The sequence below is a fragment of the Bombus pascuorum genome, chromosome 1, assembly GCF_905332965.1.
Source record: "Bombus pascuorum chromosome 1, iyBomPasc1.1, whole genome shotgun sequence".
Lineage (NCBI taxonomy): Eukaryota > Metazoa > Arthropoda > Insecta > Hymenoptera > Apidae > Bombus > Bombus pascuorum.
In genome coordinates, this window is record NC_083488.1 from 4,620,064 (window position 1) to 4,645,687 (window position 25,624).

A 25,624-nucleotide genomic window follows, 5' to 3' on the forward strand; every position below is an offset into this window, starting at 1 on the left:
ACGAATAAATAGCATTATCGGTGGAAAGGAATAAAAATATTGGTTAATCGTCGTTCTTCTTTCCATTCGAAAATACGCGCGTACGCGACGCGACGCGGAACCACGTGCGCGTGCGCATACGCATGCGCGTGAGGATGCGCCGCTCGCAACGGGGAATCCTGCAGAGACGCTCGCATATATCTGCGAGCCAGATCTCTTCCTCCCGTGTCTCACGTATGTTTTACGTGACTACATGCACGCGTGTACGTATTCGCAAACTATGAATCTCCCTCGGTGAGAGCAAGGAAAGTTGTGTATACGTCCACGACTTCCTGGTTTGCACCTGACCGTGCCGGGACTAATTAAAGAAAGCGTTTCCCCGGTGCGGTACGTCTGTTCCCTGTCGCGGCTGCATAAAGTCGGGAATTCGATAGAAAAACAACGATAATGGAGGATAGATACGCGATCGTTTTATGGTTTGAGGATTTTAACGTCTTGACCTCGATCGATATAATTAAATAGAAATTTCTTTCGCCTATTTCCTAAATTGTAACCAATACTTTCTTCTATATAGTTTTGAATATTATATGCATTCTGTGTACTTTTTTGCACATTTCTACACGATATGAAGACTCATTTACAATTTTGTAATATAAACGGAATATATTCTATGTAATAACACGAGGATATTATACGAATACTGTATGCTAATTCGATCGAGAAAAAGCAACGTAGATTTCTGCATTTTATCGCCTATGAAATTGTTAAATCCATTTCGACGACTTGCCACAACTGCGATCCGCAAAAGCGAATCTCGGACTGTTTGCATTGGAATAGGAATAGACTCGTTGTCGATGCTGCTACGTTCGCCTTCGAAATTGTATACGACTATGTAGACTGCTCGGGGATTCTCCACGTATTAAACCTCGATGCTCCTTCGAGGACGCTTGCGAGATTTCCCTTGTTCCACGCATCTATGCGCATGACCAACTACGCCTGTAATAGTTGTATTAATCGTATATGTAAGCACAGCAACTCGCTCGCACATCGGCTACGCTTCTTCTCTAAATCGTTGCCCACGTTTAAGAAATTCAGGTACGTCAAAAACGCTTTACATTCGATTTCACTTCCGCACGATTACGATTCGTATTTTTATTACATATTGAGATATGTTCTTTCACGGTGCATTTATACCTAAAGCAAAGTGTGTGTTAGCCATATGAATAAACAATATAATTGGTCGTCGTATTACATGCCTGAGAAGGAAAGGGCAAGTTGACCGTTTTACGACCAACGAAATTGAAGACTAGAAAAGATTAATTTAAAGCTAGTTTAATTCTCATAAAATTTGTTCATTTATTGGAGAATTCGAATTTGAGGAAAGCGGGCTTAAACGATCGCAACGTCGACTTTACGCATATACCACGACAGTTGCACGCAAGGAACGTTGAGCCAGCAAAACGACGCTGTAATTTATTCTAATTAGCGATCAGGAAACTATTCGACGATCGTAAAATAAGTTGTCCAGATTAGAAGACAAATATGGACACAGTGTCCCCATTGAATTTCCTCGACAGTCAACCAACTGGTCGTAATTTCGCGTTCACGTCTAAATGTAGCAGGTTTCGACTGGTTTTTCGTTCACGATACGCCGCGTATTACACGACCGTATCGATAATGCTAATTTATCGTCGATTCTCCGTTCACCGACACGCACGTGCGTTGTGTGCGCCACGATGGAACCCGTACCTGGTGCAAAATCTACGCGCCCAAGTGCCGCTTTCACGCCTTCTTTGGCAGCGGCGCATCCGACGTGCATAGAACACGTGCACGCGAGGATGGCGCATCTCAGCAATGTAAGAGGCGGCCGCAATTTCGATCCTAATGGCAGATTTTCGCCACACGGAAAATAAGAAGAGGACGAAGAAAGCAGCGTGTATCGAATTTAATTTGTTGAATCCAATTTAATTTCGTCAGGGTCGATGTGATTTTCGATTCCTTTTCCTTTTACGAAATATTCAGGTTCTTTTAACGCGAATATCGCGGCAAAGAAACCTGACAAGTACGTTTCCCTGCGAGCTTAATATCGCTTTATAATTAAACAGAAGAATTTTAATACAAAGTCCATGTTGTCTCGATACTTGCGAACCGACGAACGCGCAGGAAAAAGCTACAGCGGCTAGGAAATATATTGACCACTGTATTTGTTACAACACCTACGTACCGATTAATGGATTAAGTCCAAGTTTATTAATTTCCATAGCGTGATAGCAATAATTTATTGTCCAACGATTGGTTACACAATCTCTCTTTCTCTCTTTTTCTCTCTCTCTCTCTCTCTCTGTAGGTATTAATCTCGCATTTTTAATTTATCACTTTTCCTATTCTATTTCTATCTACCCTTGTCCATATCCAATTTTCCCGTCTACTTTATTTTTCTTTTTTCTTTCGTTTTTCTCCCCTCTACTCTTCAGTTACTTGATATTTCTTCTTTTCTAATGATTTTTGGTATCACTTTCGTACAACTTGACGCTGAAACTTGACACAACGGAGATGAACGTGAAACCTGGTAAAGTAAGGGTGCGAGCGTCGGTGGTATTTGTAACGTTATCTACAATGCGTATTCTTCTATCGAACGTAAAACTACCCGGCCAACAAACAAATAGCGAAACGATTGCCTGGCAAAGTCCAGCGGATCATGGCGCGATATTCAAAGATTATTTGGCTAAATTGGAAAGCCCCGGTGGATAGGCTCTTCCGGGGCTTTCCAATTTAATGAAAGGATAAGGTAAGCAGCGGCTGGTTACCGTTGTGTTGGAGCGTAGGTTGCGAACGTAACGCAAATGAACCTGGCAAGTAGGAGGCGGCGAAAGGGTTCCAAATTGAAATCGTCCCTACGTAACGTGTACACGTGTGCTCGTGCGTTTGTACACGAGTATCCGTTCAAAGCCGAACGAGGAGCCCGCCGAGATAATTTCCATCGCCTTTTCCTTCCGTAATCAAACCATCCGCGGCTTCTGTGCAATTACGTGGCGAAATTGATTTAAAATCGGATGCCCTCCGTACAGCACGACGGGAGGGGAGGATCGCGTTACAATTTCCCTGAAACGTTGCAGGAGGGACAAGAGAGGAAACCAGCGAATATAATTACCCGATGATTCGCTTCACCCTTCGTACTCGTTCTTCTGTTCCCGTTAATGTTGTTCCGACGCCGGATAATAAATTCAACGATGTTAAATTCAACGGACCCTACACGCGGTCCGTCCAAAGAATTTTCTCGTTTTTCGATCACTTCCGTATCGATCTGGATTTTCACGAAAACCAAGCGCTGTACGAAGAAACTTTGTTCCATTTCTTGTTTTCCATTTACTTTTACTTTTTTATTATATAGCATGGCCAAAACTTGTTTTATATCATTCATTTATTTATTTATTTATTTATGTAATTTTCATTGGACTTGGCTTTACGTAGTTTATGAACGTAGAACAAAAATAGAAAACTGAGTTTACAGATAGCTACCGTAGCATAGAAACATATCGATTCTTCGGCTATATCACCTCTTTGCTTGTAAACGCTTGTTACTGTGTATCGCTGTTATGTTATTACTATTGGACATAGCATGCGAAGAAAGACTACCTAACAGAGTATCTTTTGCAGAAATTCAATTTTAGTGAACTCGTTACCCACTATTGTATAACAGATCGTTCGTATTCATAGTTCGTATGGTCGTCAATCTATACGTAAAGATTAAAGTAAAAGCAATATTGAAAAACTGACAGAAGCATTCCATTAAACATATTGAATTATAAAATTCCTAGTTCTAGAGTCTCTCAATTTATAATAATACAGTTATGAGAATTTAACTCCATATAGACCACATACATCGTTCGTATATTTGTGTCAGTCTATACGTTGTAAAACACGAACTAAAAGCAATATTAAGAAACGAATGGGAGCATTCCATTAAACATATTCAGTTGCAAAATGTACCTATATACCAAAATGTAATTATTACTAATGCATTTGTAAGAATTTAAATACACACAGCCCATATATACATAGTTCATCCATTTATATCAGCCCATAGGTAGTGAAATCCGAACGAAAAGCAATACAAAATTGATGGAATCATTGCATTACGTACACCGAGCTACCAAAATGTGCCAATCCTGCCCTCAATTTTTAACAGTGCATTTCTGACGATTTAAATAATTTAAAATATAATAAAATTTAAATAATTTTTTATACCGTATCCGGAGGTTTTAGCGTGAAATCTACAAAGAAAGGAAGAGGAAAGTGAATATTTCCTTTCTACCACGTTCGCGTATTTCAAGCAATCGTAAAAGGACCAAAAAGATAGATGTACGGCCACAAAAGGTATCGCGCGATAAAAGAGAACGAATGAGATTGGACGAAGCGAGAAGTTAGCCAGATTTCCGTCAACGGAATGAACGACAACGACGAAGCTGCTAATGTCGCTAGTTGTCCCTGAACACTGTTTAATTAATGAAGTTGTCGAAGTACAAGGCGAAGGGGGAGGCAGAAGAAGGGGCAGAGTGGAAGGAGAGCGTGTAATTACACAAAGCGTTTGCTGGAAATTGTGCGAAAAGTGATACAACTGCCTTTGCACGGTAAACTTCAATTTCGTCGGCGATAAACGCAGCAGCCGCTGCATTCAGAAAATTCTCTGGCGAAACAAAGGAAGGATCCAAGCCCCGGGAAAACTCGGTCTTCTGCCTCTAGGATATTAGAAGAAACGAAATATGTATAAACGACGCGACGCGTATGCTCTCCCTCGGGCATCTCGTAATTACACGCGCCGATTCTCACGCGCGATTATCTCGTTTTTAAAATTTGTTAAGAGCGAACTAAAGCAATGGACGCACCTTCGACAAATATTTTACGTTGAAAGAGTATACCGAAAGTGCGTTCAGACGATCGATAGTATCGTCGATATTTAAGAGTTTAATCGTCGTATCGGCGATCTACAGAATGGACCAAGCGATCGTTTCAGCTTATAACTCTGTCACCGGTGCAGTTACAGAAAAATGTCGAAGGAGATAGATGAATGTTCGAAAGAGCGGTGCATAGAGCTATGTTGTTTTTCGGAGAGCAATGGTGCACGTGCAATCGACGATCGCAGTATTGTTTTCAATGGAAATGCACACTTCTGTTTTTTTACTTTTTTATAAATTCCCCTCGACTTTCTACGTAAAAAGATATTGGGGCACAGTGGTACAAAAATTAATAGCTGTCGGGATATCTGAAAAAGATTTTTTAATAATAATTCATAAAGAATAATAATTTTATTGTACGTTGTAACGTTTCGGACAATGCTTGTCGATTGTTACGCTACTTTTTAAATAACGAATGTGTTTTTGTTACGAGCACATGTACATCAACGTAGACGATTACGAAATTGCCATGCAGCGTTCCACCATCTCCTCCAATAAAGATTTTACATTTTTCTCTTTTTCTTTCTTCCTGGATAACTAATAATTTTTCCTCCTTCCATTTGACGTTTTTCTTTAACCGATAACAGAGTTATAACGCGAAACAGTCGCTTAGTGCGCCCTGTTTGCCGATCTCTAGAGGATCTCCTAGAGATGACACGATTCTAATGTTGAGAATCTTAAATATTGGCAACAGCGTTGAAAATTTTCATTGCGGGATCAAGAAAAATTCCTGAAGATCAGATTAAATAATAATTAGTAGATTTCTCTTCTTCTTATTCGATTCTAGTTCTTATTCGATTTTTAAGTATTTTAGTTCGCCTCCCATGTTTTACGTAATTTGCAGGATAAATGGCAAATCGTCGGAACGTTAACAAAGATCTATTTAATTCCTCGAATAACAAAAATTTATTATATTGCAAGATTTGAAGGTACATTTATGGTAAAAGAAAGAATTGTGCGCTGGAAACCTATCGCCAGCTCAAAACCACTGTATAGTAGTCTGTCGCTACTACAGTGGTATACACCGATCCCTAGCAGACCATTTATCTTCTTTACCACTTCTTTCTCTCTCTACCTTGCCCTTTTCTCCTTTATTTACTCTTTTATTTACTTTTTATTTACTCCGCGTTCCTTTCAAAACAAAATAGGCTACGTAGCTATGTTGATTCTGTAGTTGTACATGTACTTATTGTTGAAGAATTTTAATTATCAACTCGTCGTTGTGTTTTATTTTTAGCGTAGATCGTATAGGAAATAATGTCTTTTTAAGATATTACTCGACCTCCGTTTAAGCTGCTACAGTTTTATTCGAGGTATCGAAATAAATGGAACTCTATTTAGAATATTAAATCAACGACTACGATGCGAAGGTACACAACGAAAAACTTTTCAACTCGTTACGACTAAATCTCAAGCGTTCACGCAAACTACATTTCCCCTTAATGACACTTTGATAACACGGAGATTGTTTCGCGTGTTGCTTACACCAAACGTAGTTCCAAAAAGCTTCTTAAACGAAATGAAATGAAAATTTGTTAAAGTTTAGACGAGTCACCCAACTGGGAAAGACGAAATTCCCTTCGTATTAACACGCGAAATAGTAACAATTAAACATCGGAAATGGTCCAAAAATTACGCCAGATAACAAAGATCAAAAATAAAACGATCAGATTTCCTCCAATTCGAATCGCAGTTTCTGTTTCTACCAAATTTCATCTCGAAAAGCTTCCACGCGAAAGTACGTCGTTAATTCATCCTACGTATCGAAAAATACGATAATAAATCGAAATAGATGTTCCATAAACGCGTCAGCAGTCTCGGTATCACAGATTTCAGCCACCGTTTCATCTCAACCTCGCCGATCGAATAATCGACGATCCGCGCCAACCATCGATCCGAGGTTGAGCGATAGACACGAAAAAAGAAAAGCGCGTTTGGCGAAAAGAGCGAAGTTGCCACACGCCTTTGCTGAAACGCGTGTGGACAATGTGGTGCGCCATCGTCTGATGGGCCTTCGCGATCGACACAGTCGCCGGTGCTGTCCGTGTCGTAGTCGCAAGTTGGCGCGCGAGTATGCGTCTTTTCGTTGCCGTATCACGGCTGGATGATTTATTGGCCGCGGTGAAAATGCGTTTTCTCGCGGATAAATTCGTCGTAGCGTTAAACGCTTGGCTCGTTCGTCATTGGAAATTCATCGGCGTAACGGTAAATGGCCATAAACGCGCGGTAGATAGTCTGGCGTTTCGACGATAGTAAATTTACAAAGGAACTGGTTGATAACGCGGATAATTGAATTGCAAATTGCAGCTTAATACATCTGATGATTAATAGATTGAACTAACTGCTAGACTTACCGAAACTAGTCGAGATAGCTGGTTGTTAAGTTGTTTGGTTTTCTCATATCGCGCTATCCCAATCGAGTACAATCGATCAACGGCCAGTGGGTTAAAGTTGAGAGAGAAACGAAAAATCGATAGCAAAGCGGAAAGAAAAAGCTTTGAATTCGAGTTGAGCTCTGTGTTCAGTTTACTTTCGCTTTTAATTCCAATTCGAATATTGAGTTTACAAGAGTAGGAAGATGGATTTTACGGTTGAGAATGGTACGCGAGATAAGACGTCGTAAATGCAGATGCAACCGGAAATCGTGGAAAGCTGGGAAACAAACGAATGATCATAGATTGTGGATTACGAGTAAATAAATCGACAAATAATAAAGTAAATGGAAAGACAGGTGTTTGGTTGTAGAAAGTTAGCAGTAGGATGAGATTGCTGTTTTCTTCTTCGTATTTTTAGTAGAATCGACGTAGCGAACAACTTTTAGCTAAAGCAATTCGGTTCTGGAAAAGAATAGCAGCAAACCGAAGTAACTGGCACTTCGCTGCATAGATTGTTTATTTACAATTATATTTTAGTATCCTTTACACGAATAGATTCAATTTTTCCATTAGCTACTCTTTAGAGCCGATAAACAAAAGAAATTTCCCTCCTTCTATGCCCTCAGAATCGAAGAAAAACGGGCGAATGCGAAGAACTTTCTCGTTATCTTCCAACCAAACAACCACGTTGAATTCCTAACATCATCGGCGTGATGAAGTAACCGCTGATCTAAGCGAACGATCAACCACTTTTACGTCGAAATGAAGGCGTTGATCGACCGCGAGAAGTTAATTTTAGCAATTGCTAAGTCGCTAGCGATAGCTAATTGCCTTTGTTCGATGTAAAATCCTCGAGGCAGAAGTTGGTAATCTGCAATTGACCATCGATCGATTAACTTCAATTTTAATTCGAGCATAAGCATACCTTCTCGAGCAAATAATTTAGTAGCCTGTAGCCAGTCAGGAAAATGCCAAGTCACAATCTCGGAATAGAAGTTTCAGCATTTCGTGGAAGCTGCTTGGTGCTTCCCATTCTACGCGGTGAGCGATATTTATCTCGTTTGAGTAGAGTTAACGACGAAGGATAGCAAATTGGTCGAGAAGGAATAGCGCGCAGCAATGCGAAAAGATCGGCGCACCGGCGATCGAATATCGAAACGTGTTTCCACGAAAACCAAGAAAGAGAAAACTTGAAAATTCTGTCGACCGATCTACAGTTTTCTCTTTTTCGCAAAATTAGCTCGAAACTTAATCGTCGCGAAAACGTGAGAAAGACGTGGTTCGTACCCTGAAATGGTTAAACCATATTCCTCTGTGACGCAGACGTGTGCGTACGCAGCACGCGTATTCCGATGAACGTTATGCGTGTACGCGTGTTTCAGCCAAGGTTTCGAACGTTAATGCTCGCCTTTGTCTACATCGTGGAATGTGTTCAGGGTTGTTGGTGAAATGTAGGGAGGAGCAGAGAGCGTTCCTGAACCGACGTGCACGCGCAACGCCTACCTTTGTCCGTAGCAGGGTACGAGCGTAGCCGGGGAGGAGCAGATCGGTCGTAGAGAGGCGATGTTCGTGCTCGAACACGGATAGAAACCACGGTTCCCTTGTTTTCCAATTAGAGAACCGGTACGACGCGTAGAACGGCGGAAGGTTGATTACCTGGACACGTGGGAGGACCGCTCGGAGCTGCGGCGAAAAAATTTTGTTACCACGTTGATCGATCCTGGTTGGGGGAAACGGAGGGCGGAAAATATTTCGCACGGTTGCGTTCTACGTTGCTGGGATATTTGAACTCTACGCTGTACGTTTGTAGAGAAACATATTATTATTATTATTGTTGTTACGATAATATTCTACGCGTAATTATAATTGCATGGCGCTTTCTTGACGTAGGACACAGCGGCAAAGTTTTAATTAACGTAAACGAATAATTATGAATTATTATGATTACGAACATAAATGAAAATATAATTGTCGTTTCCTTAGAAAAAGGAAGAAGACTTTTGGAACAAGCAATTAGTACAATCGCGCCTCGATATCGCAGAAGAACTTTAATCTTCTCGGAAGAGTCCATCCAGCTTCTCTGCTCCCATGTAATCAAACGTAGTACGCTGGTAATCGCATTACCTTAACATGGCGAGACCTTATAACCCGCGTGTGTAGCTGGCATTAAGCGAGTTTTACCGGAATACCGAAAGGTTAGCGTGCATCGTGGCCACGCGTAGTGGAACACGTTTGTAAGGATAATTCGGTGACCCCTTGGAAACTCGATTTCACGATGCATCCGCCACGGAGTACAGTTATCAACGCAGACTGGTTCGCTTACGGTTTTTCGCGGACGAAATCCTCCATCTACCGGATGGTCACGTTCGTTGAAATCGTTACGTCAGCTGCTGCTAGCCGGCTGATCGCATTGATCATTCTCGTCAGAGACACGCTTCCGTCACCGATGGAATTCGCTGACCTGGTTCGAGTGACTGACTTATCTAGCGCTGGATCTGTTACGTTGGCGGCCAGCAACTGGCAAACGATCGATCGCCAAGGATATTCGAGATTCCAATCGAGCAGATAGCGCGTCGAGGGTACGTGGATTAGGCGAAAGTTAAGTTCATTCATTCGTAGCTATATTTTTACATGCAAATTTATTTTTATTCGCATTAGTTATCTCCTTTTAGGTACGATAATCGTTGTCATTGTTCGGTTCTTTCGGCTACAAGTGCGTTGTTCGTTGACTCTTGTGATTCGCGAGTAGAAAGGACGAAATCGAACGATTCGTCAATTCTTCTACGATGTTTTTGTTTTTTATGATCTATGATTTTGTTTTTTATGTATTTAAACTGAAAATAATTTCGCATCGAGGCTACTTATACAAATACCAGTTAAAATGATCGGTACTCGTCGAAGTGTAAAAGGGTGCTGCAATCTGTTTATCGAACCCCAATTAGCCAGTTTCCTCGTTTTCTATAACTTGCTACACGTTTTTCAAATTTTTACCGCGTATCATTCGATATGACGGTATCAGTTATCAGGAAAATTCCAGATCGATCGGTAGATGCTAACACTAGAAATATCACAGCAGTCAAAATACCTGGTTCTACAATTTTATAAATGTGTCAACCTTCGTTTTGGGATCCCAGATGGATTAATAATACCAAAAATGTACTACATAACATGAAATTCCTCCTGTAAGGAAGTAATAGATCAATAAATATAAAAATATTCTATTATTACGTATTTTTTAAAGATCAGTCATTTTCACTGGTTTTGGTAGAAATAGCTTCCTGTTAACTATCGGTAGTTCTAGTGTTAAACGTTAGGTTCGTTCGTTAAGCGTATCGAATACACAAAATCGAAACATTTAGAGATTTTTTAGAAACTGATGTTTCAACAAGCTCCGGTGGAAATCGTGAAAAATTATCTACCTCCACGAGCCTGTCCATAAAAAGAGGAAAAGCTCGCGATGTAGCAATCTCGTCGCATAACAAAATCCTGCCAATAAATTTCGCATAACTAAATGAATCGTAAAGTTCTTATCTGAGAAATGTGTCTATAAAAATTCCCGAAGAATATTTCCTCGAAGGAAGAGAAAATCCTTTATGAATTCACGATATAGCGATTCTACCCCTATGTATAATAAAATTCCCAAACTCTTGCCGATTTTCATTTCAGCGTCGTATTATCTTCATCCCGTGAGTCGCGCATCTGCTCGTCGTTGAAATTCGGAAATTTCTCGCCGGACATGAAATTTGTCGATTCGCTGGGACGCTGCTCGCTGCGGCATTCGAACGAGGATACGAGACAGACGTAGAAAAAAATACGTGCAATGTGGATTTTCCTTGAAATCGACAATTTAGCAAGGAGCGAAGTTCCATGTGCGACTTTACAAATTTTCTTGAACTGTGGTCGAAAATCGATCGATTTCACTAAGAAAAATAAAGAGATACAGAGCATTCGGTGTAGCAACTTGTAGTAGAAAAATATTTAGCAATGCGATACGCTGGTACTCTCTTGACACGGAACAATCAAAATTGCAAGATGGTTGAATCATTTTTTTTTTTTTTCAAAGTTCTCTTTAACGAAACAAAGAAACATTCAAATCGGAAATAAAAATTGTGCGTATCTCTGCTCGAATTCTCCACATTTAATGCGCGACAAACACTTGGTTCAGCAAGAATTAACAAACGAGAACGTGTAGCAAATACGCGAGCTAATTTTCAAGCGACTAGATTTCTCCGATGTACAAACGATCTTCGATTCTTTAAAAATTACTGTTTACGTCCGTACTACTCGCAGATGGATGATAATCTGTTCAACAGATTCAACAGTAAGATGAAAATCGGACGATTATTTCGCTTTTCGTTCCTGTTGTGCGCTGCGTCGAACGTTCGCTTTGTTTTTCATCGGTCCACGGTTGAGATAGACGAAAGTACGCGGCGCGCTTTCAGCCGGAAGACAAGACGATCCTCTTGTACCTGGAGCTGGCTGCACGAGAGACGCGACTGTCTCGATATTACAAAAGTTCGTCTGGACTGGATCGCGCAACGAGCAGAAAAGCCTGGTTTTCTTAGGAGAGAAGATTGCGTCGAGGTTTGGGGTAATTTGCGAGAAACCGTCGGCTGCAACCGTTAAAAAGCTATTTTTCGGCGGTTCCTAGTCGCCTTGAACGAACGTCGCTGATAGTTTCCTTGGGAGCATTGAACGTGCCAGCTTGTTCCTTGGAACGGATTACATCTCACGTACAGTGGCTCACGAAAGTATCGATTAACGTTCGTTGCGGAGACGTTTGTACGATTTTCTACTTTCCGTGGCGAAAGAAATTGAAAAAAACCTTTGTCTACTTGGTTTTATTATTACTATTGTTATTGTTATTGTTATTGTTATTACTATAGGGATCGAGATCGTAAGTACAAAAGAGTAGGATACGTAGGAAGCATTAGGTTGTCCGAAAAGTGTCTTTCTTTTACAAACATGCCACTGCTTCGTTTCACCTCGCCACTGTAGCATATTAGCGAGCATTAAAATTCATGCGGCCGAGAATACACGAAGATCCACTGAAACAACACGAAACAAGTCAAACCTTCCGTTCCAGACGCCACTTTGTACGTTCATGCCGGCGCATCCCTTTGATCTTCTCGCTGACTCCACGTCCGCTTTTCGTCGTTGCTTTCAACGTCTTTAACGCGCCGAAACACTCGCAGCAAAGCACACAACGCATCTTCGCCCGGTAATCCGAGCAAAAGTTAACTTGTTCGTTGCAGGACAACTCGGTCCTTTTACTAAAATCCTTTCCACCTATTCCGAAAGCTTTCTATTCGCTTCTTACGGCGAACCTAACGTTTGGTAATCGCGTAAATCGGCGTAGAGTGCGCACCGTGTTGTTGTTGCACCTAACAACCGCGTTACGTTTCATGGCGCGAGTTCAAGCCATTCGCCGTGGATTAAAGCGCTGCTGCGTTGCGATAATCGTCGCTAGCGCAAGGTTTAAGCAACGAAATTGTTTTCTTAGTACTTCTTAGTACTTTTCATGATATACTAAATATCAATACGTGTACAATTATCGAGCAGGTATAATTACTTTGCGATCGGCCAATTCGTTTCTTCGCCTCGTACTAGCGTTTTTTTTATTTTCTCGTACGCGTCTGAGCGTAACGAGGATATCGGTCGATCGAATTCGACGAAGCTCCTCGACGATAGCCATAAATTTCGCGTGCTCGATACGAACGAGGTGGAGCGATTTCCACTGTGGAAATCGATCGAAAGGGAAATGGGTGACGCGTGGCAAAAGGAAACACGGCCCAGCCTCCCCATGGGCTCGATCCAGCCATCGATTCATGCGGCCGTATTTTTCATTCATGAATCTCTAGCTGCTCTTTCCATTGGAAACGCGCCACCGCGCGAAGAAATATATTTGTGGATTGAAAAGTAAACTAGGGTGAAATTCGTATTGGTTCGCGTAAAAAGGAATTGGAGATCCAGCTTTCTCCTGCTTCTTTCGCAACTCGTCTCGTCTTCCTCGTCTCTTTCCCTTCGCTTTTCGCGACCCAACGATTTGCTTTAAAAACGAGAACGGGTCACAGGGAATTTTTTATTCCTCGTCAACGACGTGCTCTGTATCTGCGCGAGTATTTGTCTATGTGTTAACTGAATTGCGTTTTATTTTCCTAGATATGGAGTTAGGTGTAGACGTTACAACGAAACGTCATATCGTAGTATTGAATTGGCAACTAAGCGATTGCGGATTTTGTCATTGAATGGTATTGACAAATTCAGCAATCATTTAGTTGCCAACCCATAGAACAGCTGGGCTAGTGGGAAAGTAGGTGGCTAAAAAATTAACAATTTTCGGGGAATTTACAGGCGTCGTTTCTTTTGTCTCGTCGTTTCTTTCTCGGCTGCGAGAAATGCTTCGTCCCGAGAATATACCAGACGACAGAATTTTCAAGCATTTAGAACAAGAATCGCGGAAATAACTACGTAATTCAGGATTTACGATGCTAATACCTTACCTCGTAGCAAATCTTATTCCGTGTTTAACGTTTCCTTTATATAATCTAAAAATGTATAAATACGATATAAATGAAAATAAATAAAATATAAATATAATCGGAAAATAGCAAACGATCGACGCGTTATATGGAGAGAACGTAAAGATGGTAAAATCGTTAGAGATACAAAAGAACGAGTCGTGATTACATTTTGCAAAGTGAAAGTGTAGTCGCGATCGGTGTTGGGACCGACGCACCACGTGTATTTCGCGCGAACTATATCTTCTTCACCGAAGAACGCAAATACCGGAGGTAAAATCTCGGCTATTGAATAAAAAACCGATATCCAAGTATTATGGAATGGAAGGAAGTTTCGTTTAAACGTCTCGAATTCGGCGTTTTAGCAAACTTTCATATTCCGCGGAATATTCTTTAAAATCCTCGTACTCCACGTTCTTAGTTTCTTTTATTCTAGTTTCTACGAAGCGGAGACGATCCTCTGCCACGGCATGATAATACAGTCAGTCGTAAAAGTCTACGTACACCCCTTTAACACTTTGACTGCCACGTCGAAATCACACGATTCGCTGAGCACGCCACGGGAGTATTTTTATTATTCAAAGCATATAATGGCAAAATAATAATAAATCGACGATGTAAGACAACGTTCTTCCCCAATGGACCGTTTATCTTATTGGCGGTCACGGGTGACCACCGTGGCGCCTTGGTAACAGTTGATAGCGACGTATTATAACGAGGTTTCGTTTATTTCGACAAATCATTCGCATTCGTTGTTTCGTCGTAAGCAAAACGTGCAGAATATATTGTTGAAACGTGCAGAAGATATTGTTAAACGGTATTTGCTCATTCTATATATAATAGTAAGGTATGTTTACGCTTCTAACTTCAATTATACGATTATAAAGCAGCATTTACGATTATTTTCCAAGGTGTGTTTATAATAATATTCGCAGACTACCCCTCAGTAATATGGATGCAAACACAGTGCACCGTTAGACGCAAGATTCGTTCTAATTTTTTTTTTTTTATTGATGTTCTAATACAAATGTTTAATCGTTCAATGGGGTACTTTTTATTCCAAAGTATCTTCTATTTATCAGTCGTATTCAAAATGCCCAAACTGTCAATTTTCATAGGATTTTTATGATTGTAAGAAGTTTGAGTGCTCCGGTCATCAATGATCACCGTGGCGCTTTGATAATAGTTGATAGCGACGTATTATAACGAGGCTTCGTTTATTTCGACAAACCATTCGCATTCGTTGTTTCGTCGTAAGCAAAACGTGCAGAATATATTGTTGAAACGTGTAGAAGATATTGTTAAACGGTGTTTGCTCATTCTATATATAATAGGAAGGTATGTTCGCGCTTCTAACTTCAATTATACGATTATAAAGCAGCATTTACGATTATTTTCCAAAGTGTGTTTATAATAATATTCGTAGATTACCCCTCAAAGATATGGATGCAAACACAGTACACCGTTAGACACAAGATTCGTTCTCATTTTTTTTCTATTGATGTTCTAATACAAATGTTTAATCGTTCAATGGGGTACTTTTTATTTCAAAGTATTTTCTATTTATCGGTTGTATTCAAAATGCACAAACTGTCAATTTTCATACAATTTTTGGAACTGTCGTTGTTTGGAATTGTATTTGCTCATTCTACATATAATACGAAGGTATGTTCACGCTTCTAACTTCAATTATACGATTATAAAGCAGCATTTACGATTATTTTCCAAGGTGTGTTTATAATAATATTCGCAGACTACCCCTCAATAATATGGATGCAAACATAGTGCACCGTTAGACGCAAGATTCGTTCCCATTTTTTTTTCATTGATGTTCTAATATAAATGTTTAATCGTTCATTGAGGTACTTTTTATTTCAAAGTATCTTCTATTTATCGATTGTATTCAAAATGCTCAAACTGTCAATTTTCATGGGATTTTTATGATTGTAAGAAGTACGAGTGCTCCGGTCACCAATGACCAACGTGGCAGTCAAAGTGTTGATGTAAAAATTCTGATATTCGACAAACGTGCTTTTCTAGCGAACAATGTGCGACGTCTCTATCGACTGGCCATCAAAGAGCTGCAATTAAGTAGAATAATCCGAAAGTCTGGCCGGTATAACAATGAGGCAGTTTCGGCTAAAGTTGCGTGCAGAAACGCGCGGATCAACAGTGTAGCTTGATGAAGTTAAGTGGTCGGTCGGTGGCAGGCTAATTAAGTTAGTTAGTTTGGAGGTTGGCTCGCAGGAGGCTGCGTTAACTTACCGAATGTTCAGAACGTGGGAAATGTTATTTATGACACTTTGAGGCTACCGCCCTTGTCGGACTAAAACTGCGAACTTCGCGTCCTGTTTACACCGATGTTGACTACAACGTGCAAAAGACCAATTATCAAATGCGCGTCATTTTGAATATTAGTCGTCTCTTTCCCTTTTCGCGAAGAATCTTTCAACGACAAATTTTTAACGTTCGAAATTTTTAACAAATTATCGTTAACGAGCTAGCTGTCACGACCTTTTTGAAAATTTTGAGAAGCAAAAAGTAAGCGACGACGAGTATACTCGTCGAAGACGGAGCACGCGTGGCTGTCATAACGTAGAGCAAATTTGTAACGAAATGACCGTTTTATTTTTTAATTTTATTAGCGACAGGGCTCGTCGTAACACAAAATATTGCCATTTGTTCGCGACGAGTATACTCGCGAAAAGCAACTAAACGGTTAATGCCTCTGTTTCGTGAATTTCCTATAAATCGAAGTTACGCGGAAGCCTGATTTTTGTGAGTATTTCAACGATCGCTTCGTAGATGTTGGCGATTTCTGTCGCATTTCGAGCAGGACTAGTCCCAAAGGATTTCGCGGTAGACTGCAATTTTACGGGAATCGGGATCCTATCAGATTTTGGAAGATCGATCGGGTTGCGTAGAAATTCGAAATTTCTGCTACCAAGTTCCAGCAGAGATAAAATAGCGTGAAATTTCTCGAGACAAATTATCTTCGTAGGAAAAATCCATAAACGAAGAAATGCAGATTTCTTCCTTAAGTCTGCCAGTGGTTTTAAATTTTTCTAAACCTCGTAATTTGCCGAGTAGTTTAAATCGCGCGACTTTTCGAGATGGAAAAGCTCGTTCGATGTTCGTGCCGCAAAGTCCGGAAACTTAGGAAACTGCGCGAAACTACGGATAATAATGGAGAAAGTGAAGACGAAAGGCGATTCGCCCGACGATGTACGTGGCAGAGAAAATTCGTAGGTGGACGAAACGCGGCAAAGTTGCTCTAGGTAGCTGAAACGCGCACGGCCGGCCGAAGATCTCGTGACTGGTAAATTTACCGAGTTAGCAGAAATCGCCGGAAGCTCTTGTCAGAGTCAAGATGGCAGCCAACTTGCCGCGCACTTGGGCAAACTCGCCAGCCTGTACCGCGAAATAATTAATAGGCTATCGTTTAGGCCGAGGAAGACTCGTTTGTGTTGCCAGAAGTAACACTGCAATTTTTATGCATCTCGCGAGATCCACGCGTCTTTCTGTATCCTGCGATACTCGACCGCTGCTCGCAAGAAAGTAGCGAGAACTGCGAAATTTCGAGCGAGTTGGCTGCATACGCAATGGGTGGTTTAGGTCGATGGCGAAACAGTCTGAAGAGGATTTCACGGTGCGATCCTTTGTTCTCGAGAAATCAGTCGAGACCAATCGAAAAATCAACGTACCGAGTCTTCGAACAAGGCTGCAAATTAATTTCTTTAAAAAATGTACAGATCTTAAAACGCAAAGATTATTGGGTTGGCAACTAAGCGATTGCGGGTTTTGTCTTTACCAACTAATGACAAAACCCGCAATCGCTTAGTTGTCAACCCAGTAGATACGAATATCGACTTTGTATCGCGATAGAAGAAATTTTGTTTGCGTCTCGATTAGGGAACAAACGAATGATCAAAGATTCAGGTCGTTGGGTTTCACAGTGCAAACGCGATAATCCGCGATCGCGAAGAAAATTGACGCTCTTTGGCTTTCAGCGCTTGCAACGATCGTTTAATCGGCCGCGTAAGCGACCAGGTAAATAGATGTCCTATCAGATTCTGTGTCACGAAAGCATGACACGCGAACACGTCTTGAATTAACACGTTACAAACTCAACAAACCGGGTGAGTGGCATTGATGGAAAACTTGGATCGAGACGATAAGCGAAAGCACGGAAGTACGCGCACATACGCGGCTATCTCCGCGCTTATTCCAATGGCACGTTGAGCAAAGATCTGAATCTTCGTATAAACAACGCCCAGTCGTTTGTATCCTCTTATCGATATTCCTATGGATTTGTTTAAATTGCTAAATAATTACCTACTCTAATATCTCAATTTGCAGTTTGTATCGTTCGTCTTCCTCTTTCTCTGTTTAACGTGAAATAAATTCCATAAGGTTTCATTTTTGCTATCCTTATCTTTGATTGTGATAGAAGAAGATAGAGAAAGAGAGGAAGATGTTTCTTCTTCACGAAGGTACTTTTGTCCTCGTGAAAACTGAAATTTGTCGATTTTGGAGATTTAAAAGTGGCAGCTTGAGGATTCGAGAACGAAGGAATTGAGAAATTTGAAAGTTCGGAAATCAAAGAATTTTGCATATCGGATATTTGAGAGACAGAAAATTTGGATATTCGGGTACTCGAAAGTTTGACGGTTCGTAAGTTGGGAAAAGTCGTGAATTTGCTTGTTTTTGCAATCTGAGAAATTAAAAGTTGGAAAATTCAAACGTATGAAAAGTTCGAAAAGCACGGAAATTCGAGAATCAAATGTGGTGGAATTTTGTTTCACAATACTCGTATTATTATGTTTATCGAGACGTGATAAATAAACGAAAGTATCAGGTGGTAGCAGCTAATACATCACTTCGCTTCGCGTAACAATCCATCAAGCGGGTGAAAAAAGAAACAGACGAGACGGTCTTATTGTCACGCGACTTGCAGACGCGTAAAACCCGCTGTTCCTGTCGAGCTTGATGACCGCTTTTATGAATGAACGTATACGTCTTCGTTCATTTTTCTTGTTTCATATACCTGTCTCGTCGCATCTAAAAGCGATTCGTTCCCTCGCACATAGAAATTGATACTTTTAAAATTCTATTTAAAAATATTACGTGGACTGTCGATATCTTTTACACTCGAATATTTATTATTTCACAATTCGTTTGCCAATATTTTTAACAATTGTCCACGTGTATTTTTCACTGAGACGAAGATCGTGAGAAAGTGATTGTTGGAGTATTAGGCGTACAAACGAATAATTCGAATTCTTTTTTTAAGCATTGAAAAATTGGCGAGACGACAATTTGTTTAGTGAAAATTTCAACGTAATCTTAGAAAAATAATCGATCGATCAGCATCGATAATGGTAACAGCAAAATGCGTACCCGTCACTGTATTCTTTGCGAATTCCAAGAAAAAATGTTAAAAAAGCAGGTGAATCGATTCGATGGTTGGTACAAACCGAGATAAAATAAACCTTTTGAAAAGTTTGAATTATTCGTTCCTATAGCTAATATTTATCGTACGTAAAATTTTTAAATAGTAGTTCTCAAACGCGATTTAAACATTGGGATAAAATTGCAAAAAATACGAACCTAAAGTGGCGAGTAAAAAATTTAAAAGGTTTACGATATAACGTAGAATATTATAACGAGGCAAGTAAAAAGAAAGGTGAGAAAAAGGTGGGTAAGAAAGTTTGGAAAAATTACAATTTAATATAAAATAGTCTGGCTAGCAGCGGGTGAAAGAAAGGAAGCGTGTGGCTGTGTGCGCGCCGTCCCGAGATCATTAACGCTCGTATTTGAGACAGTAGACTACATATTTGCCGACGTTAGAACGAACTGGACATTTTTGCTTTCGATATGAAACACCCTTACGCTTACCCCTTTCCACTCGTGCGGCGAATCACATAATTGTACAGACGCAGAAATGAAGTTTCCTTTCAGAAGGTGGATTATTAAAAGGTGCGAAATAACGCTAATGCTTGAAACTCGGCGAATATAGAAATTTGAAGAATTCAAAGATCTAGGATCTAACAGTTGGTTAATTTGAGGATTCAAAAATTGGAAAATTAGGAAAAGTAGGAAATTGAATCAATTCGAAACGGGAAGTTCTAGAAATTGCAAGTTGGAAATTGGAAAATAGAACAGTTCAATCGCTTCAAAGCTGGAATGTTTGAAAATTGAAAATTATAAGTGGGAAATTGGAAATTGAAAATTGGAAAATTGGAAATTTCAGTGATTTAAAAACTGTGGAATGTTTAGAAATTGGAAAATTAGGAAATTGAATCAATTCGAAACTGCAAGTTCTAGAAATTGCAAATTGGAAATTGGAAAATAGAAAAGTTCAATCGCTTTAAAGTTGGAAATTAGAAGTTGGAAATTGGAAGTGGGAAATTGGAGATTGAAAATTGGAAAATTGAAAAATTCAATCGCTGCAAAGCTGTAATGTTTGGAAATTGGAAAATGGAAAATTGAAAAATTCAATCGCTGCAAAGCTGCAATGTTTGGAAATTGGAAAATTGAAAAATTCAATCGCTGCGAAGCTGGAATGTTTGGAAATTGGAAAATGAAGAAATTCGGTCGATTCGAAGCTGAAAAATTCGACAACTGGATAATTTCGAAATTCGATAATCCGAAGAATAGAACGTGGAAGAATTATTCCGTTTGCCTGAAACTCGGGAATTGTGAAGATTCAACGATCCTCGAATCGGAAGATCAGAATTAGAAAGTAAAAAATTCAAAAGTTAAAAAACGTAAGCCGCGAGAATCTGAATGCACGAAGTCGAGATCTACCGTATGCTTTTCGTGATCGTTTCAACGCATATATACAGCAACTAGCAAGTACTTGCATTATGCGCGAAAGAAGCGTGCGATTTATCGAGAAACGTATTCATTAAGGAAGAAAACAGGCACGAGTGTCGCTCGACCTCGTTACGGGTCGTGCAATTACGTTAGGACTCTCTTGCATTCTTGAAAATGTAGGAAATTGAAGGAACGAAGTGGAGGATGGGCGGAGCAGGTCGGAGAAGCCTCCATTAAATTCATCTTCGCCCCCGTAAAAAGCTCTTGTCTCCCTCGATACAATTTCCGTCGAAGCGTGCAGCCATTCGCAGTCACGGCCCGCTGAATTTCAAGTTTTAGTTTCTAAAAGAAGAACGAAGTGACCTATTTTTTCTGCCGAATCGAATACACCCTGGTGCCATCCCTTAATTAATAACCGCGAAAACGTACCGCGTATTCTCCTGTTGAATACATTCACGCGTACCTACACGCTCGTAGAGATCGTGTGATTTTCGTGGAGTGGATATTACAAACGGAAATGAGTATCTGCTGTCTTTTGTACTTTGCTTCTCGAACAGGGAATGTTGATTTTTATTCCAAAACAATGGAGTTTTCTGTGAGAGGTTTTAGCCAGCAATTTCCATTGATGTCTCGGCTGCTTTTTGTATATTAAATTCTTCCGTTTCAAACGTATGTGCATGTGAACTTTTGCCTTTAATTTACAAAAAAGAAAAACGTTCATTTAAAGAAAAACCATTTACAAAAAACGTAGTGAAAAGAAATATTCCGGTTCTCATTTAGAACCAGGAAAAAAGTAAGCCAATCGCATTAATCGACAAGAGTCGAACTCTCCCCGTCGCTGAACGAACAGAGGCGACTCGCGGTCTGCTTCGTTTAACCGGTTAGCTGTTTCCGACGAGTATACTCGTCATGTAAAGTAAATAAAACAGTCATTTCATTGCAACTAATCCTACATTATAACAACCACGCGTCACTCTGTGTCTGACGAGTATACTCGTCGTCGCTTACTTCTCGCCACACGTTTCAGGTACACAATTTTCAAAGTATTTTTCAAGTATCATTTAAGTACGCTTACATCCTCGAGACTAGGAGAATAATAGCCGAGGAGGAATCGCGAAAGGAGGAAACGAGGGCAGATGATGGACCTGCTCAAAGTCTACTCTCTCTCTTTCACCTCGAGTTAAGTGCAGTTAGCAGTCGAGAAGCGGTTTCGATTAGCCAGCTCGTTGAACCCATACCTCGACGAGGCGACGATCGACGTCGCGACGCGGCGATAGTCCTGCGAGGATTCCATCCTATCTCCTCTTCCCTTCCCCCCTCCTCCTCTCTTTCGTCCCTCTCCTTTTCTCCACATTACTTTAGAATCACAGACATTCTACGTCGCGTTCGTCCGGCGATGATCTACGACGACGCGAATCGTTCGACGTTGAAATCGGAGGCGACTGTTTCGCTGAAATTGACCTTCGTTTCTTCTCCCGTTAATATTTCCTCTTTCTCCTTATCTTTTCTTCCTTTCCCACTGCGTTTCGTTGCTGGAGATGCTCGACCTATGGCCGAAGGAAATCGTTGCATCGATTATCGGATAAGCGTAGTTTACAGACGCGTGCGCGGCGTTACGAGAAAACCAGAGGAGAACGACGTGACAAGTAGTAGATTTTTCTAAAATTAATGCGACTGGAGCTGCGAGAGGTCCGCAACGATCGCGCTACTGCGATTCGATCGAATCCGCTGCCGAGCTCGAGGACGAACGCGGAGTTTTTTGAAACACAACGCCAACTTTCTACGTTCCTGCGACAAAAGCATCGTTCAAACTGTTGCGCGTACAATATCGTCGCCTCTAACCTCTTCGTCCTGTCGTTTGTTTTCAGACTTTTCTTCTGCGAAAAACAGGAGCAAAAGGAGAGCAGAGACGGGACGAGAAGAGCTGGGAATTCGAAAAGACGACGCAGAGAACGGGTGTACCGACGTGTCGCAGGGTGAGTCGCGCAACGTAGCGTGCATTTTAAGGAATTCCTCGGACGAAAGCTTTTCTATCTTTCTCTCTCTTTCTCTCTTACACTCTGATTTAGCGGTATACGTCGAAGAGAAAGACAGCGCTAACAAACCCGAGCGAAATTTCGCTTATGACATAGTTTTTCGCTGAAGCTACGTGTTTGCAGACGGCTTATTCCTCCCCGTCGTCCGTCTTTCGTAAACACATTCCTCCCCGAATCCACTGACGCGGTTGCACACCCTCTTTCGGTTGCATAACGCGTGATTTTACAACAACCTTGCTTTATTTCGGCCCCAGGTTATCGACTCGAGTATTTCCATGCTTTTGCCTTTTTCTAAATACGATTGAAGATCGCTTTGCAGAGAACGAGCGCACGTTGCAAAATCGAGAAGCTTCGATCTTTTTATTGGGAAATGTTCTACGTGCCAACGAGAATTGTAGTGGCACTCGACAGCAAACTTTCCAACGATTTCTGTCCCGTGGGCCGCGAAAATACTTCAACCACTGAATACTTCGGTATGGAATTTAAGTGCAATTTCCCATTCCAAATATTTATTGACATCGATAATGCTTGAAGATGGTGTGGCAACGCGCTTTCCAAAAAGTACGAGCACGGTATAGAACCTCGTTTATCCGGACAGTTCGGATAACCGAGTTTGTTTCATTCGTCCCAACGATCTTTGGTTTCGCCATGCTAACGATGAACATTCGGTATCATCGTCACCATCTCGACGCTAACTGTTCGGAATTTTGAGTGGACAGGCCCATTCCTTTCTTTAGGAAATTCCGAATTACGTGTCCTCTCTGAGCTGTAATCCTAATGACTCCGAGGTCAAATAAAAAACTCCGGGAGAAGCCCAACCGGAAAGGCACGATGGACAGACGAAACCCAACCGCTGGTAGGGAGAATCAGCAACGTAGGAGGACAGTTCATCGTCAGACATCGTACCATGTGGGTGAAATACTTCACTCTCAACAAGATCTTACCACTGCCGTGTTCCTAACATCAAACATTACTTTTATACAAGTGCAAATACAGTGCTAGATTACTCTAACACTCGATCCATTAAACCTCCTCCACCTTGAACTTAAGTCATTCGAGGTACGCGATATCGACCGATCGGTTTGACCCGACCGGTTGCTCTTTAATCAAGAATTCGCAACACTAACACTAACTTGAATATCGACCAAGTTTCGACAACGAAATACCGAGCCAGGTATCCAAGGACCAGTTGTCCACTGAATAATTGCAAATCTCAAAAAGAATACTTTTCGCGTCTTGGACGTACCCAACCATTGCGAAGATCTGACGCGTACTCCGTTCGTGAATCAAATCGGAAAATGAACAACCGCCGAACAGATACGTAGTTGGTTATTCATGCGCACGACGTGTAACGGAAGCGGTTCTCGAATCATTGAAATCAGCAGAAGGCAGAACGTGCGATCGGTTTGGCAGCGTGTTCGTGGGATCCGGGCACATGTACACGGCGTATATCGGTACACGTAACGTGGACGAGGATCGCGCGAGATACGAACCGTGTGTGCTCGTGTCGTCTTTATTCCGCTGGCTCGGCTCGACGGGGCTGTGTATCTGAGTCTCCGCATCTAATAATAAACGGGTCGAGCATTGTTGGAAAATGGGTCGAACGCGACGGCATCTACCGATGTATCGGACGTATACCGAGACACGTCCATGTGTGTGCGCGTGTTCGTGCATGGATGCAAGAGATGCAGAGCAGACCGCTTGCATAATGTTACCACCCCGCCATCCTCGAGCTGTCCGAAGCGTGACACGTGCCGAAGCGAATGAATGCTTTCAGGAATCGACACAGTTTCGAACTTGGAGAGAACAAGTCGCGAATACGGTGTCCTGTGTGTGCACGCTATCGCCCATAAATCACGAAACGCTTGGTACACTTACAACAGACATAAATTTCTCCATCTAACGTTTATTTCGAGTTTCGAATCGCACGAATGGAACGATATTAGAATTTCGATTATTAGCTCCGTATTTTGTATTGTATTATCCGTCAAGAAATTTATTTTATTCGCATGTGGGAACAAGATTGCCAGCTGTTTATCCAGCGTTGTATCATTTCACGCCTTTCGGGTGTAAGAGGCTCGATTAAATTAGGCTATATTAGGTGGAGCCTTAAATTAGGTAAGTTGAGAGATCAAATATTGCCGGCACTGCGAGTGTCTAGGGTGTCGTGAAATACCGTGGAATGTAGCCTCGATAATTAATTTTACATACTCGTGACAGGTAATTTCATGGAAATGTTGAAGTAGAAACGCGCGTGGTCTTAAACGAACCGCGTGAATTTGAGAAATTTAATTACACCGTTAAATCGATATCTGTTAATCGCAAGGAAAAGTAGATTGTATCGGTTGTTGTGCTTAAATTTTATTGTAAAACGTAAATGGGGTAGTTGTAATTCGAATTAAAAAAGGACGACAAATTTGTAATTTCCGCTCGAACGTTTCAATTTGCAATTCAATTTTTGTTTGAGAGCTTCGATTTTTTAATTGCTAATTCTTTTTCAAACCTTTGTTCGTTAGTTATCGGTTTTGTTTGATGATTCTGAGAGAAATATGTAACGTTAGGTTAATTTAATTTATTGCATCAAACGATACGTTCGTGCGTTTAATTCTCTTGTTACAAATCAATCTAATTTATTAAGTGCTTTAGTCCTGTACCGTCGGTATGCACAGTACTACGCGTTATGTCAACTTGCAACTACCGTGCATCCTTAGTTTACCGAACTTCCATTTCCTCGACAACTAAACTTGTCAAATTCTAATACAAACACCACTGTATACCGCGTTGTTGCGATTAATTAAAGTCGCAGAGCACTATGTAGGTTCCTTCAACTTGCCGCTACACTAAATCCCCAATTCATGAAATTTCAATTTTCTCCTAGAGACTAAACTTGTCAAACCCCAACGCACGTACTATCGCTTCGCCTCGATTAATTAAAATCA

The 25,624-nt window shown here is 40.9% G+C and overlaps 1 protein-coding gene across 7 annotated transcripts in view; it reads left to right on the forward strand.

Annotated features, from left to right (window-relative positions):
* The window catches only part of LOC132912629 (ankyrin repeat domain-containing protein 50-like), a 216,429-nt gene that overhangs the window by 119,543 nt on the left and 71,262 nt on the right, over window positions 1–25,624 (forward strand). For 6 of the 7 annotated variants that reach the window (XM_060970267.1, XM_060970276.1, XM_060970212.1 and 3 more), the window contains one exon: window positions 22,518–22,625. The exons of the other annotated variant lie outside the window; for it this stretch is intronic. The gene's annotated coding sequence lies outside the window, so the exon portion shown is untranslated. The remainder of the gene's footprint in view (window positions 1–22,517; window positions 22,626–25,624) is intronic. 7 annotated transcript variants of the gene reach the window in all.